This window comes from Microcaecilia unicolor, chromosome 14, assembly GCF_901765095.1.
Source record: "Microcaecilia unicolor chromosome 14, aMicUni1.1, whole genome shotgun sequence".
In the NCBI taxonomy this organism is placed as follows: Eukaryota; Metazoa; Chordata; class Amphibia; order Gymnophiona; family Siphonopidae; genus Microcaecilia; species Microcaecilia unicolor.
The window spans coordinates 40,920,180-40,938,816 of NC_044044.1; the positions used below are offsets into that span (position 1 = coordinate 40,920,180).

An 18,637-nucleotide genomic window follows, 5' to 3' on the forward strand; every position below is an offset into this window, starting at 1 on the left:
TCCGATTTGTTTTAAACCTACCACATTCTAATTTGATCTTGTGTCCCCTGGTTTTATTATTGTTAGAAAGTGTAAACAAACGCTTCACATCTGTCCGCTCTACCCCACTCATTATTTTGTAGACCTCTATCATATCACCCCTCAGCTGCCTTTTCTCCAGGCTAAAGAGTCCTAGCCGTCTTAACCTCTCCTCATAGGGTAGTCGTCCCATCCCTTTTATCATTTTTGTCGCCCTTCTCTGCACCTTCTCCAATTCCTTTATATCTTTTTTGAGATGAGGTGACCAGAACTAAACACAATACTCCAGGTGCGGTCGCACCATGGAGCGATAAAACGGCATTATAACATCCTCATGCTTGTTTTCCATCCCTTTTCTAATAATACTCAACATTCTGTTCGCCTTCTTAGCTGCCGCATCACATTGAGCTGAAGATTTCAACGTCCTATCCACGATGACTCCCAGATCCCTTTCTTGGTCCGTAACTCCTAAAGCGGAACCTTGCATAACATAGCTGTAATTCGGGTTCCTCCTTCCCACATGCATCACTTTGCACTTGTCAACGTTGAACTTCATCTGCCATTTGGACGCCCAATCCCCCAGTCTCATGAGGTCTTCTTGTAATCTTTCACACTCCTCCGGCGACGAGATGACCCTGGATAACTTTGTGTCATCTGCGAATTTAATTACCTCACTAGTTACTCCCATCTCAAGGTCATTTATAAATATGTTAAAAAGCAGCGGTCCCAGCACAGACCCCTGAGGGACCCCACTAACTACCCTTCTCCATCGAGAATAATGACCATTCAACCCTACTCTCTGCTTCCTATCTTTTAACCAGCTCTTAATCCATAATAATACACTACCTCCGATCCCATGACTCTCCAGTTTCCTTTGGAGTCTTTCATGAGGCACTTTGTCAAACGCCTTCTGAAAATCTAGATATACAATATCCACCGGCTCCCCTTTGTCCACATGTTTGTTCACCCCCTCAAAAAAATGCAGTAGATTTGTGAGGCAAGACTTCCCTTCAGTAAATCCGTGCTGACTTTGTTTCAGTAGCCCATGCTTTTGTATGTGCTCTGTAATTTTATTCTTAATAATAGCCTCCACCATTTTTCATGGCACCGACGTCAGACTCACCGGTCTTCACCGGTCTATAATTTCCTGGATCTCCTCTGGAACCCTTTTTAAAAATCAGCGTTACATTGGCCACCCTCCAATCTTCCGGTACCACACCTGTTTTTAGGGATAAATTGCATATTACTACCAGTAGCTCCACAAGTTCATTTTTCAGCTCTGTTAATACTCTGGGATGAATACCATCCGGTCCTGGTGACTTACTACTTTTCAGTTTGCAGAACTGCCCCATTACATTCCTCACTAGCCCCCAGGTTTTCAAAGGGAAACTGCCTCCTTTGAGATCCCACTGCTGCCACTATGAGTGAGAGTGTCACAGACATAGGGAAACCACTGCATGCCCTGGGATTGGTAGCATGGAATGTTGCTACTAATTGGGTTTCTGCCAGGTACTTGTGACTTGGATTGACCACGGTTGGAAACAGGATACTAGGCTAGATGGACCATTAGTCTGACCCAGTATAGCTATTCTTATGTTCTTCGTCTCATCTCCTTGAGGAGTTTCCATATGGTACTGAGCTTACAGACCACTGAGTACAAAGGATCTCTGTGCCTGCAGTCTCTTCGAGGCTATACAAAATCAACTCAGAGTTGGCTATGAAGTTTGGAGTGCCATATACATTATTGTACATATTTATAAATGTATATTATGCTCAATTCCAGGGTCCTTGGTGGATTACAAATGTACATACATAATTAATTTTATTGTACATTCTATAGACAACGGTTCAAGTACAGTCAAACAAAATATGGCTAGTTTCAGTATTCAGTTTCAATATTCACAGCTATGCTTTCCTTGTCATCAAGCAGATGAATTCATTATGAGTGGGTTTTGTCCATCAACCAGCAGGGGTAGATAGAGAGCACTGAAAAACCATAGTGCCTCATGGCCAGCTAGTTCCATCTGCCTCTTCAGTATTCTCTATCTCCCCAGCAGGATGGTTGCAGCTTGTTCAAGCTCCTTCAGAAAATCTGCCTGGGGTGGCTCCTGTGCTTTTGCCAGTTATAGCAGGGGTGTTGTGGCTGATGGTGCCCACTTTAAAGGCAAATAGGTTGTTAATAGTTATGCAACTGCATAGTAATTATACATGTACACACATTATAAATATAGGAGAAGACAAGAAGGAAGGGATAGGGGGAAAAACGTTTGGAAAACAGTGATGATGGGCGTTTCAGGTTTCGTAATGTGTACTAGACTTCGATGTTATACGATTTATATTGACTGCGATGGAATTGTATACCATGTGACCTCATCAATAAAAAATTGTTGAAACATAAAACGTTTAAAAAAAAGGCAAATAGGTTAGCCCTTTCCCTGCCTTACACAGCCCCAGATGTGGAAGTAGACAAATAGGCAAGTCCTGTCCCTGTCTTTGCCCACGCTGTGGATGCAGGCTCATAGGTTCGCCCTTTCTCTGCCTTTCCTACGCTACTGATACTCCGGAGTTGGAAATTTGCCTCTTTCGCTGTTGCCTCAAACTTTCCTCACAGCGTTAAAAAAAAAAAAAAAAGTAGCGTCATGCTTTGGCGCTGCAATCCCAGAAAAGAGGTTTTCTTCTGATTGTGCAGCGTGACTGGAGCTCGGAGACTCGGTCTGGTGAGGTAAGAGCATTTTGTAGCTCCTCCGGGGAGGGCCCGCGTTTGGGACGATTTTGGCACGAAGCCGCCATTTTGAATTTCCGCCTCTTTCGGCGATGGCTGCTGAGAAAGTAAAGTGCTGTTGCGTTTGTGGCAAACGCAAATCTGCAGCGGGGCTCTGTAAGGTGTGCTTTTCAGACGGTAGAGCCGGCCTGAGCATGGCGAGCGATGTTCCTTCCCGCTCCGTGGAGCTGGCAGCGGGCGCCATTTTGGAACAGCATGGCACGACCCCCGCTGAGGTGGAGGGGTTTGAGCCTGGAGGGGCGCCTCGTGTAGAGGCTAATAAAAGAGCTGTTTCCCCCGGACTGGAACTGGGAGGCCAGGGTGAGCCATTTTCCCCTGAATTTGTTTTATTGCTGCATAATGCATACATGTTAAAAAGAGCTCTTCCGCAGGGGTCCTCTGCGGCCCTGCTTTCTGTATCCCCTCCAGTGGAGTCTGGACTTGGATTACCGTCAGGCGCATTTTCCCCTGACAGATGGCCGCAAGACAAGCGCAGAAGGGTGGATTTCCCTTTAGAGAGTGGCACACCCCCTCCCCCCCCCCCCCCCCCCATGGTCGGGATGTGAGGACTCTGAGGGGTCTGGCAGGCCTTCGTGGTCTGGAGAGCCAGAAGATGGTGCAGGATTGCCACTGGATCCAGATGATCCTTCCGCGGTGAGGATTTTCCACCGCGATGAGTTGCCATTGCTTATTACTGATGCCTTGCAGGTCCTCTCTATAGAAGACCCTGGGAGTACTGAGACCTCCTCTGGTAATCTGAGGATGGCAAGTACTAAGAAGCCTGCTCGAGCCTTTCCTTTGCATGACTCCATCCAAGAGCTTATCATGGCTCAATGGGCTGACCACAAGGGGCCTTTGAAAGTCGCCAGGGCTATGGGGCAATTATACCCTCTAAGTGAGGAGCATTTGGCGCGCCTAGCAGTGCCTAAAGTGGATGCCCTAGTCACGGCTGTGACAAAGAAAACTACCCTCCCAGTGGAAGGAGGAGTTGCCCTGAAGGACATGCAGGACCGTCGCCTGGAGACAGCTATGAAATGTTCCTTTGAAATTTCAGGCCTATCCTTACGGGCGTCTGCATGCAGCTGCTACGCTGCCCGAGCCTGCCTCGCTTGGTTACAACAGGCAGTGGAACAGCCTGGAGATGGAGCGCAGCCCCTTACGGAGGTGGCACCGCGAATGGAGTCGGCCTTGTCATTTTTGGCTAACGCCCTTTATGATCTGGTCAGAGCTTCGGCTAAACAGATGGCTGTAGCGGTGGTGGCTCGCCGTCTTCTGTGGCTACGGCATTGGGCAGCTGACATGGCCTCTCAGGAAAGGTTGGTGAAGTTGCCCTCTCAAGGCCTTCTGTTTGGTGAGAAGTTGGAGAAAATTGTGAAAGGCCTGGGGGATGCCAAACCCCAGCGCTTACCCGAGTATAGGCCGCGGCCTTCTTCCAAGGGTCAGGCGGTTCCCTCCTCTTACAGACCTCGCTTCCGTGAAGCTAGAAGGTACCGCCTGGGGCGTTTTGCTGGGTTCACTTCACGTGCCCGTTTTCAGCAGAGGAACTCCTTTCGCTCGGACAAACGTTCCGCAGCAGCAGGCTCAAGACCTGGAGTTCAAGGGCGACCCTCTCAATGATGGTACGCTGGCCCCCTCCTCAATTCCTGTGATAGGAGGACGACTTTCCCTCTTTCTCGAGGAGTAGGCCAAGATTACCTCAGATCAGTGGGTCTTGGACCTGATCAGAGAAGGCTACAGAATAGAATTCAATACGTAAGAGATGTATTTGTGGAGTCCCGATGTGGTTCTGCCGCCAAACGGGCGGCGGTAGAGGAGACCTTGCAAGGCTTGATTCACATTGGGGCAGTTTCCCCCGTGCCTCCCGCCGAATGCGGCTCTGGCCATTACTCCATTTACTTCGTGGTGCCGCGAAAAGGAGGGTCTTTTCGGCCTATCCTAGACTTAAAACAAGTCAACAAGTCTCTGAACGTGCGACATTTTCACATGGAAACCCTGCACTCCGTCATAGCGGCGGTAGAGCCAGGAGAGTTTCTCATGTCTCTGGACCTGAAAGAAGCTTACTTGAACATACCAATTTGGCCCCCGCACCAGAGGTTTCTGCATTTTGCGGTGATGGGAAAACATTTCCAGTTTCGGGCCTTGCCTTTTGGCATCGCCACAGCTCCCCAAACCTTTTCCAAGGTAATGGTGGTAGTAGCTGCTTTTCTCAGGCGAGAGGGTATCCGGGTTCACCCGTACCTAGACGACTGGCTCATCAGAGCAGACTCTGCAGAAGAGAGTCATCAAATTACAGCCAGAGTGGTCTCAGTACTGCAATCTCTGGGCTGGGTCGTCAATATAGCCAAAAGTTACCTGACCCCCTCTCAATCTCTAGAATATTTGGGGGTCCGGTTTGGCACAGCCTCGGGGATGGTCTTCCTACCCGAGCAAAGGCGGTGCAAGCTTCAGAACCAGATATGTCTGCTCCTGAGGATGCCTCACCCGCGAGCTTGGGACATTGTCCAGCTGTTGGGGTCGATGACAGCCACTTTGGAAGTGGTGCCATGGGCAAGAGCGCACCTGAGACCTCTGCAGTGTTCCCTTCTTCAACGATGGTCTCCAATATCTTAGGATTATCAATGCAGACTGACGTGGCTCCCTGCGGCCTGGCTGAGTATGGAGTGTTGGCTCTCAGACAGTATGCTACGGTGAGGAATGCCGCTAGCGCTCCCCGATTGGTGCCTGGTGGTAACAGATGCCAGCCTGAAGGGCTGGGGTGCACATTGCCGGGGAAGGCATGCCCAAGGTCTTTGGACACCCGAGGAGTCGGAGTGGTCCATCAGTCACTTGGAGAAAGCGATTTTCCAGGCGCTTCTGGCCTTTCAATTGACCCTGGAAGGATTGGCTGTCAGAGTTCTGTCGGACAACACAACAGCAGTGGCCTACATAAATCGCCAAGGAGGCACTCAGTGCATAGCACTAGCAGCACAGGCTGCGCAAATTTGCCACTGGGCCGAGCTTCATCTGCAGTTTCTGTCAGCAGCTCATATTGCAGGTCAGAGCAACATGCAAGCCGATTATCTGAGCAGGAATCAGATCGACCCAGCGGAATGGGAACTTGCAGACAAAGTATTCCTGTAGATATGTGCCAAATGGGGAAAGCCCGTAATGGATCTTATGGCGTCAAGCACAAATGCCAAAGTCCCGTGCTTCTACAGCAGATGGAGAGATCCTCGCTCGGCAGGGTTGGATGCCTTGGCTCAACCCTGGCCTCAGGGCCTCCTGTATGTGTTCTGTCCGTGGCCCTTGATAGGGCGAGTACTCCTGCGGATTCGGCTCCACCAAGGAGAGGTGGTTCTCATTGCCCCGGATTGGCCCAGGAGGCCGTGGTATGCGGACCTCCTGCGGTTGCTGGTAGAGGATCCCCTGCTGTTACCTCTGGTTCCGAACCTGTTGTCACAGGGCCCGGTGACCATGGAGGATGCCGCTTTGGTCTTACGGCATGGCTATTGAGAGGGCACAATTGAGAGGGGATATTCCAGTAAAGTCATTTCCACTCTCCTACAGGCCCGCAAGCGTTCCACTTCCGTGGCTTATGGCTTGGTGTGCTTCTAAAGCGATTACACCCATGCGGGCTTCTATCTCACCGATACTTGACTTTTTGCAGGATGGTTTACAAAAAGGCTTGGCCTATAATTTCCTGCGTGTTCAAGTGGCAGCCTTAGCATGTTTTTGAGGGAAGGTCGCTGGCCTCTCTCTGGCTGCTTGCCCGGATGTGACACGGTTTCTTAGAGGGGTGCTTTGGCTCTGTCCTCCCGTGCGGGCTCCGTGTCCGGTCTGGAACCTGGGGTTAGTTTTAAAGGCCCTTCAGTGTTCGCCCTTCGAGCCGCTCAGGCGAGCTTCGGAAAAGGATGTGACCTTAAAGATGGTCTTTTTGGTGGCCGTGACATCGGCAAGACGGGTATCTGAGCTCCAGGCGCTGTCCTGTCGAGACCCATTTCTGCAATTCTCAGAGTCCAGAGTAATGGTACGTACGGTGCCTTCCTTCCTGCCTAAGGTGGTTTCAGCGTTTCACCTAAACCAGCCCTCCTTTTCTAAAGAGGAGTTTCCAGAAGCCTATGGGCAGTTGCACCTTCTGGATGTGCGAAGGGCTCTGTTGCAATATCTGCGCATGTCAAATGCCTTCAGGACCTCTGACCATCTTTTTGTTCTTTTGTCAGGTCCGCGCAGAGGGTCTCCAGCGTCTAAGGCCACTATAGCCCGTTGGCTCAAAGAAGCTATCTTTTCAGCATATCTGCTATCTGGCCGGCCTCCGCCTGAAGCCTTTAAGGCACACTCCACAAGAGCGATTTCCTCTTCTTGGGCTGAAACTGGAGCACTCTCTCTTCAAGAGATATGTAGTGCAGCTACTTGGGCTTCTAAGCTCTCGTTTGCCCGACATTACAGGCTGGATGTGGCTGCCAGGAGAGACGCGCATTTTGGAGCACAAGTGCTGGTGCGTGGTGTGGTTTGTTCCCACCCTATCTAGGGGTTGCTTTGATACATCCCACTCATAATGGATTCATCTGCTTGATGACAAGGAAGGGAAAATTAGGTTCTTACCTTGGTAATTTTCTTTCCTTTAGTCATAGCAGATGAATCCATGAGCCCTCCCTCAGTGGTTCATTATGTGATTTATGTTACTTTTATGTTCAGTTTTTCCTGTAGATATGTTCCCTCATTGGGAGAAGTTGGAAAACAGTCTTCAGGATTTCTATTCAGTTACAGGAGGATGAGTTAATTCCCTCCTTTGACTTATAGTTCCAGTTTTGGGGCGTTCATCTGCTGTAAGGAAAGTTCATGTTATTATGCTTTGCGGTGTAACACTGCTTTGGAAGCTTCAAATACTGAAGAGGCAGATGGAGCTAGCTGGCCAAGAGGCACTGTGGTTTTTCAGTGCTCTCTATCTCCCCCTGCTGGTTGATGGACACAACCCACTCGTAATGGATTCATCTGCTATGACTAAAGGAATGAAAATTACCAAGGTAAGAACCTAATTTTCCCATTTCAACAATATCGGCCATCCAGCTTGCTTCAGTCATTCCTCATTTCTTTGATATGTCTGATTGAACAAGAAAGTTTTGCATTCTGTCTTAAATTCACTCATATTTCTGATCTTTCTTATTCTTAAAGGTAGTTTGTTCCAAATTAAAGGGCCGACAATGTAAAAAATGAAATGCCCGTACTTGTCCAATCTCACTACATGAAATGATGGAACATCCAACAGAAAATGGTGAGCAGATCTTAATGCCCGATTTAGTTGATATTTTTAAACATGCCGGCTTATGCAGCATATGGACATACACAGAGGAAGTATAATAACGAAATAACATTTCATAGGTAGAATAGTAAATTGTAATCAGTGTGTCATTTGAAGGGGCTGGTTATAGGGACACCCTAGTATGTGTTATATTAATGCAGAGATTTTTTTTTTTTTTTCTCCTGGTAAATGGCCACTAAATCAGGCATCCACTTTCAGAGTTTCGATCTATTTGTTTATTGAGGGGACTTTTACTGAGCGGTGGTAAGCCCAATGCAGGCTTACCATTTGCTCTTTCAGGACTACTGCCGGCCCAACACGGTCACCGGCGGTAGTCCATCCCTGAGCATGCACCATTTCTGTGGGAAAAAGAAAACCCCCAGAAATGACTTATGTAGCAATAACCCAACAGTAATCAGGCGCCACGCACTGCCTGGTTACCACCGGGTTAGTGCAGGTGCCCCTTATTGCCACCTCAGTGCTCCCCATCACATGGCCATGTGGTAAGAGTATATTACGCCAGCGCAGGGCCCTTTTTCCCGCAGCTTGGTAAAATAACCTCTTACTTATTTATTTATTTGTTGCATTTGTATCCCACATTTTCCCACCTATTTGCAGGCTCAGTGTGGCTTACATTGTTCCGTCATGGCAATCGCCATTCCAGAATGAGAGATTTAAGTGGTATTACATAGAGAACATGAATAACAAAATAAAATTAAGCAAACAGGTATAAAGAGATCATATTCGGAATAATAGATAAAGTGGTAATGCTTTAAAGTTCATATGAAGGACTGTTGCAGTATGCCTTGTTGAAGAGGCAGGTTTTCAGTGATTTCCGAAAGTTGGTTAAGTCACGCTGGTTTTTCACTTCAAGTGGTAATGCATTCCATAGCTGCGTGCCTATGTAGGAAAAGCTGGATGCATGTGTTAATTTGTATTTTAGTCCTTTGCAGCTGGGGAAATGAAGATGCCTTACCCTATGCTGCTTACCCTATGCCTCGCCTCACCCTATGCTTGGAATAAACTCCCTGAGCCCATACGCCAAGCCCCCTCCCTACCCATCTTCAAATCCTTGCTCAAAGCCCACCTCTTCAATGTCGCTTTCAGCACCTAACCATTGTACCTCTATCCAGGAAATCTAGAGTGCCTCAATCTTGATTAACTACACTTTTTGTCCTTTAGATTGTAAGCTCCTTTGAGCAGGGACTGTCCTTCTTTGTTAATTGTACAGCGCTGCGCAACCCTGGTAGCGCTTTAGAAATGTTAAATAGTAGTAGTAGTAGATTTAGGAATGTGCGTGCTGATCTTTTAGTATTCCTGGGTATTTATGACATTTGTATCCCACGTTTAACATTTCTTATGACATCAAAACTGAAAATACTACTACCGGTACTACTACTTAACATTTCTAGAGCGCTACTAAATACATGACCATTTTGCTGGGAGAGATTTAGATGAATTGCATGAGAAGAGTAATCCAGTCCCATCCCACCTCCCATATTCCATCAGAAATGGATTTTAGGATGACAAGCCTCAGTTACAATGTGAAGTAGCCTTGAACTGACCTGTCCTTCAATATAGGACCATGATCACAAATAGGATGTGATGTTGATTAGAGTGCCTCAGTTTATAAAATTCCTGTGTTTAATCTCCACACCATCCTTTCACAAAGTGCAATTATGATTATGACAGGTCCTTGTTTCTTCTCCAATTATCCTTCGTCAGAAGGTTAAACTAGTTGGCTTGGAAACGGTTGTGTTTGACATTGATGTGTAGGTCCTGTAAATTATCAGGTGATTATAACTAATGAGGCTGCCTTGTATTTTCAGATGATATCTGACCAGATTATCTTTAAACAAAGAAGTGTCCCATGGCAAAAGACAAATTTCCCATTCCATAAATCTCTAGATAGGGGTGAGTGTTTAGCAAAGGAGGGGCTGTTCCCAGGTCATTCTGTAATCCTACTCCTATTAATCATTTCTATAGCACTATTAGTGGTACACAATGCTGTAGACAAACACATAACAGACAGGCCCTGCTGCAGAGTTTACAATCTATTCAACACAGACAAACAGGACAAATAATGAGATTAGGGCAGGAGTTCCCAAACCTGTACTGGGGAATGAATTTGGCATACCAAGGAGGCAGTAATGCAAATCGATTTCATGAATATTCATTGTGGATATCCTAAAATCCTGACTGGCTAGGGATTTCCCAGGACAGGTTTGGGAATCACTGGATTAGGGAGTTTCATTTAATTAGGGCTGCAGTTTGATTAAAATTTTAATTGTGCGATTAAAAGTATGTTATTTATTTATGTTTTTTTCCTGCTGCAGCTACTTGTGACTCTGGGCAATTCACTTAAACATCCATTGTTGAGTCATAAGGAGCCGCAGTGTGGAAAACATAAGTAAATAACATACTTTTAATTGCACAATTAAGATTTTATTCGAAATGCTGCCCTAAAAATATTAAAGAACAGCAAGTAATGAAAAGACAAGAAATACAAAATAGAAATTGAAAAATTATAAATTAAAGAATCTAAAACAGCAACTAGAATAGCTATAAACAGCCATATATTTTTAAGCCTACTTCAGAAATGCAGCCCTATTTATTATGGAAATAGTTAAAACAACATGATTGTTCAACTGGTGAATAAGAGGTTTTAAAAGCAGTCTAAAGAAGGTGGACTTTTAGCCTGGATTTGCATGGAGACAGAGAAAGAAAATGACATGCTTGACTCAGGAAGTCTATTCAAGGTGTAAAGCACAGCAAGGTGGAAGGAACAGAGTCTGAATCTGACAGTGGAGGAGAAAGGTGTAGATAACAGTGACTTAACCTTGAGCAGAGTTCCTGGGGAGGGGAGAAGAGAGGAGAGATATTGAAAAACTGCAGAAAAATGCACTTGTAAGTCACTTAAAAGGATGACCTGTATTTTGGAAATGGGTTGGATGCCATTGAAGTGACACTTGAGGAGAGCGGTGTAATAAAAGTGAATTTTAAAGATTGTTTTTCAACTCTGCCTTGACCGACCAGTGCACTCGGGGTCTATATTTTTTATTAGAAGTGGTTCTGTTTGGAAATGATATTTTCACACAATCATAGTTGAACAAAGTTGGAATTTGAAAGATAAGACACAGCTCTAATTAATTTGTTATGTGAAGGGAAAGATGGGGCCTGTTTTTTTAGTTCAGACTAGCCACCTGGACTAGGAAACATGTGACCATATTCCCACAGTATGGCTTGTTTACCTAAACAGAGAAGCATCCTTTAATTTTCCTTAGCTCTGAATATGAGTTCTAAACCTAATAAAAAAGTGAGACCTCTGGCAGTAAAGTGGGAGCTCATCTGTGAGTAACATTCGAACTGCGCAGAGAACCATGTTTCCTGGTCAGAGAAACTCCTGGCTTTTGCTGTGAATAGCCCCCCCCCCCCAGCTGATAAGAGCCTAGATGATGTAAGGACCAGTGATTATTGTATACTAGTAAGAAATGCCCGTTTCTGGCAAAAATGAAACGGGCGCTAGCAGGGTAATCCCCCCCCCCCGTCCTCCCTCCCGAGTTGCAGACACCCCCTCCGTGCCTCCGTTCCGAGTTGCACACCTCTCCTCTTCGTCCCTTCATCCCTCAGTGACGTGGTTGCGAGGGCCGGGCCGCCCTCAACGTCATCGCGTTTTGACGCGAGGGCCGCCCCACCCTCAACATCATCGCGTTTTGACGCGAGGGCGGAGCTACAGTGACTGGACCCTGCAGGCCAAACCGGATATCTCGGGCGCCTCAAGTTTCCGGCATGAGGCTTCAAAGTGCCTTATATATATATAGATAGTGTATTATTGCTTCTTTTCTGGCCTAGGAACTCTTAGCATTGCTTAGATGTAGAGACCAGTGATGTAATGATTAGCTATATAACTAAAAAGAAACAATACCTATCTATAAACAATCATTGTGTGTATATAAGCTAATCATTGTAGATTTTAGCACCTCTAATAAAGGTCTCATTTACCTAATACGAATCCAAAAGAATCCACAGTAATTATTGAGTAGTCTGTGTCATACTGCTATGGATTTTTACAGCCTAATTCACTAAGAGGTTATGTGAGCGTAGTGACACTGAAACAAAGAAAAATGTAGGCAGATAAAGACCATCTGGCCTATCTAGTCTGCCTATCCAAGCCATCTACCCCCCCCCCCCCAATCACTCCCTTAGAGATGCCATGCACTTGTCTCAGGCAGTCTTGAATTCAGGTACTGTTTTCATCTCCACCACTTCCACCGGGAGGCCGTTCCATGAATTCACCACCCTTTCCATGATGAAATATTTCCTCAGGTTACTTCTGAGTCTATCCCCTTTCACCTTTATCCTATGCCCCCCTTATTCCAGAGCTTCCTTTCAATTTAAACAGACTCAATTCCTGTGCATTTATACTGCATAGGTATTTAAATGTATCTATCATATCTCTCCTCTCCCCACCTTTCTTCCAAATTATATGTATTGGGCCCAATATTCAAAACTATTTAACTGGCCAGGAATGGCTCCTAGTGGAAGATCAGTCATCCAGGAGCACTGGTTCTCTAAGAGCTGATCCAACAAGGGAAAGCCGAATTTGTGAGTTCTTTCTCTCTCGCCTATACTTCAGCAATCACTTCTACTTTTTTCAGATGCTCTTTGAGTCCTAGATGGGAAAAGGGTTGGGATCTAGAGTTGCTGTCATGAAATTTAGAGTTATTAGTTCAGCACATTTTTATTTTACGTATCTGTATTACAGATTGCTCCTTTAGGAGTGCTGCTTTCCACCTTTCCTCCCCCCACTAAAAGAAACCAGATGGAAAAGAAAATCCCCTTTAGAACTGGGTCTGGAAGATCCCCATGAATTAGTCTGGAAACCCCACCATTCATAAAATGTTTGCTGATTGATTTTCCAGCATCTGCAGAAAGACAGGGAAGTTCTGATGCTCTGAAAGGCAGCCAGTGCAGGGCCTAGGAATCAATGGAGAGTTTTCATCCTAGTGAAATGAGGAAGTGGTAGGTTTCTGTATGCAGAACTTAATGCAGATCATAGACCTTAAAGTCACATATAGAGAAAAGGCTTGCCCTGTAAAAAGAGAAGCTTCTGGTATGGTTTTTAACACTGAACCTAAGAAGTCTCATACATTGTAACTCAGTGTGAATGACTGTTTGGAACATAACCCATCTCCCTTAAGAATACTCTCACAGAATCAGGACCACCTTAAGCCCCCTAGTCCTGCCCAAAAAAGAAGTAATATGGGAGGGGTAGAGCCAGGAGAACAGCTGCCAGGAAGTATAAAAGGCAGGGCCAGAGTTGAGGTAAAGAGGGCCAGGGGACAAAGAAGCAGATCTACAGTGTGTGCCTTCCCTGCCTATGTGTAGCTACCCTAGCCTGGCTGAAGTAAGCCGAACTGTAACTTGGATAATTTGTGGCAGTCCTGCTGTGAGGCCTGGCTGGAGCCAGACCACTGTTGGTCAATGTAAGAAAGAGACTATCAGCCTTATTTTCAAAATAGAAGGATGCCCATCTTTCGACACAAATCGCAAGATGGGCGTCCTTCTCACAGGGTCGCCCAAATCGGCATAATCGAAAGTCGATTTTGGGCGTCCCCAACTGCTTTCCGTCGCAGGGACGACCAAAGTTCCCGGAGGCGTGTCGGAGGTGTAGCAAAGGTGGGACTTTGGGCGTGCCTAACACATGGGCGTCTTCGACCCATAATCGATAAAAAAGGGCGTCCCTGACGAGCACTTGGACGACCTTAGCTGGTCCTTTTTTTTTTCTTACGACTAAGCCAAAAAAAGGTACCCGAAATGACCAGATGACCTCCCCTTACTCCCCCAGTGGTCACTAACCCCCTCCCACCCTCAAACAAAATTTTTTTTTAAATATTTTTTGCCAGCCTGTATGCCAGCCTCAAATATCATACCCAGCTCCATGACAGCAGTGTGCAGGTCCGTGGAGCAGTTTTAGTGGGTGCAGTGCACTTCAGACAGGTGGACCCAGGCCCACCCCCCTACCCGTTACACTTGTGGTGGTAAATATGAGCACTTCAAAACCCACCAGAAATCCACTGTACCCACATCTAGGTGCCCCCCTTCACACATAAGGGCAATGGTAGTGGTGTACAGTGGTGTGTAGTGGGTTTTGGGGGGCTCAGCACACATGGTAAGGGAGCTATGTACCTGGGAGCTTTTTCTGAAGTCCACTGCAGTTCCCCCTAGGGTACCCGGTTGGTGTCCTGGCATGGTAGGGGGGACCAGTGCACTACGAATGCTGGCTCCTCCCATGACCAAAGGGCTTGCATTTGGTCATTTCTGAGATGGGCATCCTTAGTTTCCATTATCGCCAAAAATCAGAAACGACCAAGTCTAAGGACGACCATCTCTAGGGACGACCTAAATGTCAAGATTTGGGCATCCCTGACTGTATTATCAAAACGAAAGATGGACGCCCATCTTGTTTCAATAATACGGGTTTCCCCACCCCTTCGCTGGGACATCCTGCGAGGACATCCTCAGGAAAATGTGCGCGCCCCTTTCAATTATGCCTCTCTATGTGGACTATGCTTCTGGGGCCTGTCATCCAGAGGCCCATGACAAGATTTCCTCTGAATATCAACAGTCTTTATCCTCATGTTCTATACCTGTGAAGCAACCAGCCTCAGCTTTTGAGTTAATAAAGTGTTTACCTTGTTTTTGCAACCTTGTTTGGCTGTGTAATTTGAAGGCCCACCCTCAACCCTCGCTCACAGTATCACACTTGCTTATTAATCATTTTAACACTTTAAACCTTTTGTCTTATGCCTATGAACTTTGATGTCACTCAGTTTAGATTTTGTTTGTTTTGTTTAGTATTTTTTAAATGTATTTTTATGAGTGTATATTGTACCGCGCCCTGAATAAGGGTGGGTTATAAATAATACATCTAAATCTAATTAAGGATGGACGTGATTCGGGAGAGGGCCTGAATTTTCATGGGCTGTATGTGATCTGTATTATCCCAAACACAGGGGGGTTGAGCCACATATTTTCATGGCACATCAGGGGGGTGTCGAGGATTAAGGAAAATGCTGTTCATGTCAGGAGTGTGTATGGGGGTATGGGGATGCTGATGATGTCTGGGGGTGTGTATGGAGGTAGGAGGATGTAGATGATGTCAGAGGATATGTTTATGGGTAGGGGAATGTTGATGTCAGGGAGTGCGTATGGGGGTGGGGGATGCTGTTGATGTCGGGGTATGATTTCAGGTATGGGAGATGCTGGTGATGTCAATGGAGCGTATGAGGGAAGAGGGTTACTGATGTCTGGGAGTGCATTTGGGGGTAAGGGGATGCTGATGATGTCAATGGAGTGTCAATGGAGTGTGTTTGAGGGGAGGGGATACTGATAATGACTTGGGGTGTGTTGAGGGGAGTGAGATACTGTTGATGTTAGTGGTCCTGTTTAGGAATAAGGGGATACCGATGATGTCTGTGTTTGGGGTTGGGGGATATTGATAATGTCTGGGAGTGTGTTTGGGGATAGGGGAATACTGATGATGTCTGGGGGGTATTTGGAGGTGGAGGAATGCTGATGATGTCAGATACTCACCAAAGTCATTGAAATCACATAATGATGATGAGAACCAGTTCTCAAGAGTGATAGACACCCTAGAAAAACCTTCAGCTGTACCTCCTCCCGATTTTGATAATTAAACTGAAGAATCATTTTCATCACACAACTATCTCATAAAATTCAGGTTCAAATATGCACTGATGGTTGGTTGAGTTTGTGTGAGTGTCAGGATCTATTGTTTTGCTTTGTCTGCAGCTGTCTTTGCTGCCCTCAAGAAGCTGCCCTGATTATGATCTATAGCTCCCAAATTTTATATCATTTCTTCTCGATGCCCCATATGGTATGAAGTGTGACAGTTCAGCCTGATTGTGATGTCTGGTGTATGGGAAGGATGTATGGAAAATGTCTTTAAATATCCCCCACAAACACACCTGAGAAGCAAAGTGGATTAAAATAGTAATTAATGTGGCAGATTCAGTATAAATCTATCTTGTGTTTATTAGGAAGGTCTGGCTTTTGCATTCTTAAACCAGGCTGTAACATAAGAGTTTGGAGCATGACTCCTATGTTGGTGGCACTTCATTGGCTGCTGGTAGAGGCATGTGTCCCGTTCAAAGTTTGTATATTGGATTTTACGATTCTGCATGGGTTAGCCCTTTCTTATCTATCAGCTGAGAAATATACAAAATTATGTTGTCTTTCAAAAAGCTTTGAAAACATTTCTGTTTAAGAAATTTCTATTTTAAATGGTTTGTAGATTCTCTGTATGCAGTGGTATAATAATGATTTCATATCTGATATTGTGCGTTAGCTCGCAGGGTCTGCCTGCTTTTTTAATCTGTTATCCGCAGTGAACTCCATTTGGTGTAGCTTGCGGAATATAAGTAATAATGTAATGTTATTGCAGGGCAACACGTTAGAAAGCTCCTGGTCCTGACGCTTTTCCTGTTCACTTCCCTGCAGATGCCAGGCCTGCCTCTTCCCTAGCCCAAGGCAACACATAGGCAAAGAACCCAGACAGCCCATACTGCAGACTGATAAACTAAGAAGTCAATGCAATGCTGAAAAAGAATATGGAAGAGGATTTCCATAAAAGGAAAAATAAATCTTCCCTTGATTTTGCTTTGATGTCATTTCAGCATTTCAGGAGGAAAATAGTGCTACGGTAATATACTACCTGTTCTAGTGCGTGATAGTTATAACTCAGACATGCTATGGTTATCAAATGAATCCTTGTCCCTTAGGATAGGCTGAGTCAGCCCCTGCGTGGGCCCATTTCATGCATAAGGAAAGCAGGACCTATATCTGGGTGTAAGCAATGGGATAAAATCTAGGGCAGGCTCAGTCATCAAACAGCCCCGGGCACCTTCTCCTGGCCGCTCAGAACATAGGGTGTATGCTCTAGAACTTAATTGTGATTATTTTCTGCTGAATTGCATTTTGGGTTGGGTGCTTGGTTTAGCCAGAGATGTCAGAACTCAGTCAAAGAATGGTGGCACTTTGTGTCATGAAATCTGCTATCGCTAGGGTCACAGTGTGCTGGTCACTGACCTCTGGAGTTCATGTACCTGCATGCTGTACCAGGCTCCCACCCTGCCAAGCTCTGACTCATGTTCAAAAGGACTGGTGATTCAGTCCTGGTTTTACTCGCCAAGACCTGTCGTTTCTTTCTTTACAACATCCGTAAAATCCACCCCTTTCTTTCCAAGCACTCTACCAAAATCCTCATCCACACTCTTGTCACCTCTCGTTTAGACTACTGCAATCTGCTTCTTGCTGGCCTCCCACTTAGTCACCTTTCCCCTCTCCAATCGGTTCAAAACTCTGCTGCCCGTCTCGTCTTCCGCCAGGGTCGCTTTACTCATACTACCCCTCTCCTCAAGTCGCTTCACTGGCTCCCTATCCGTTCTCGCATCCTGTTCAAACTTCTTCTACTAACCTATAAATGTACTCACTCTGCTGCTCCCCAGTATCTCTCCACACTCGTCCTTCCCTACACCCCTTCCCGTGCACTCCGCTCCATGGATAAATCCTTCTTATCTGTTCCCTTCTCCACTACTGCCAACTCCAGACTTCGCGCCTTCTGTCTCGCTTGTCACGTCTGTGGCCGTGACCACCCTCTGCCTTACCTTCTTTCTGGGGGTCAGCAGCTCTGCTGGCTTCTGTCTGTGTTTGTGTTTGTCTTGTCTCTAGTCTCTGGGCTGATTGCACAGGACGTCAGACTCACAGAAACAGAAGCCTTGCAGATCAGCAACGCAGCCGCGCCAGAGAAGGGGAACGTGCAGGATGTCAGAGTCACAGAAACAGAAGCCTTGCAGATCAGCAACGTGGCCACGCCAGAGACAAGGACTTCGGCTGGCGGGGGTTGGGGACCCCCGCCAGCAAAGGTAAAATGTGCCCCCTCACCTCGGACTCTGGACTCCCCTCCCGCTGAAGTCTGGCTACGCCCCTGGTGGAACAGAATCAGACTCTTCAAAACAGACCAAGGATGCTCAGTATAGATTGTAAATTTTAATTAAGGATAACTCAACACGATTCCATGTTTCAGCCTTCTTCAGGAGTCCTGCACAAATATAAACATCTCGAATTCTTAAAAATAGGTCTGTACAGATGCAAAAAAATATGTAAAAAAATCATCACAAACATAAACTGTCATAATATCTAAAAAAAATCTCTAAAATTAAAAATGTTACAAATCAGACAGATGTGTAAAAGATCAGCACTGAACCCCCCCCCCCCCCGCTTAGTGCTTTTTTATAAACCGTGCCTAAAGTTAGGTGTAGTTTATAGAATACGCATAGTGCCCGTCCCCGTGCAACCATTTATACCAATTAAAACCTGGTATAAATGCCTGAGCCTAACTTTGGCTTGGATCAGGCATCTTCTATAACACTGAGCATAATTTTTAGGACCACCCACGACCGCCCATGCCCCTTTTGAGATCCACGTATTAGAATTTATGTGCACCACTTTAGAGAATATGCTTAGAAAGTTGCACATGTAAATTCTAATTAGTGCTG

At 46.0% G+C, this 18,637-nt stretch overlaps 1 long non-coding RNA gene across 1 annotated transcript in view; it reads left to right on the forward strand.

The window, feature by feature from the left end:
• LOC115458359 overlaps nt 1–16,634 on the forward strand; it is a 36,706-nt gene extending 20,072 nt beyond the window's left edge. Inside the window, exons 3-4 of the long non-coding RNA XR_003940044.1 lie at nt 7,931–8,030; nt 16,581–16,634. This is a non-coding gene — a long non-coding RNA (uncharacterized LOC115458359). The remainder of the gene's footprint in view (nt 1–7,930; nt 8,031–16,580) is intronic.
• The last annotated feature ends 2,003 nt before the right edge of the window (nt 16,635–18,637 follow it).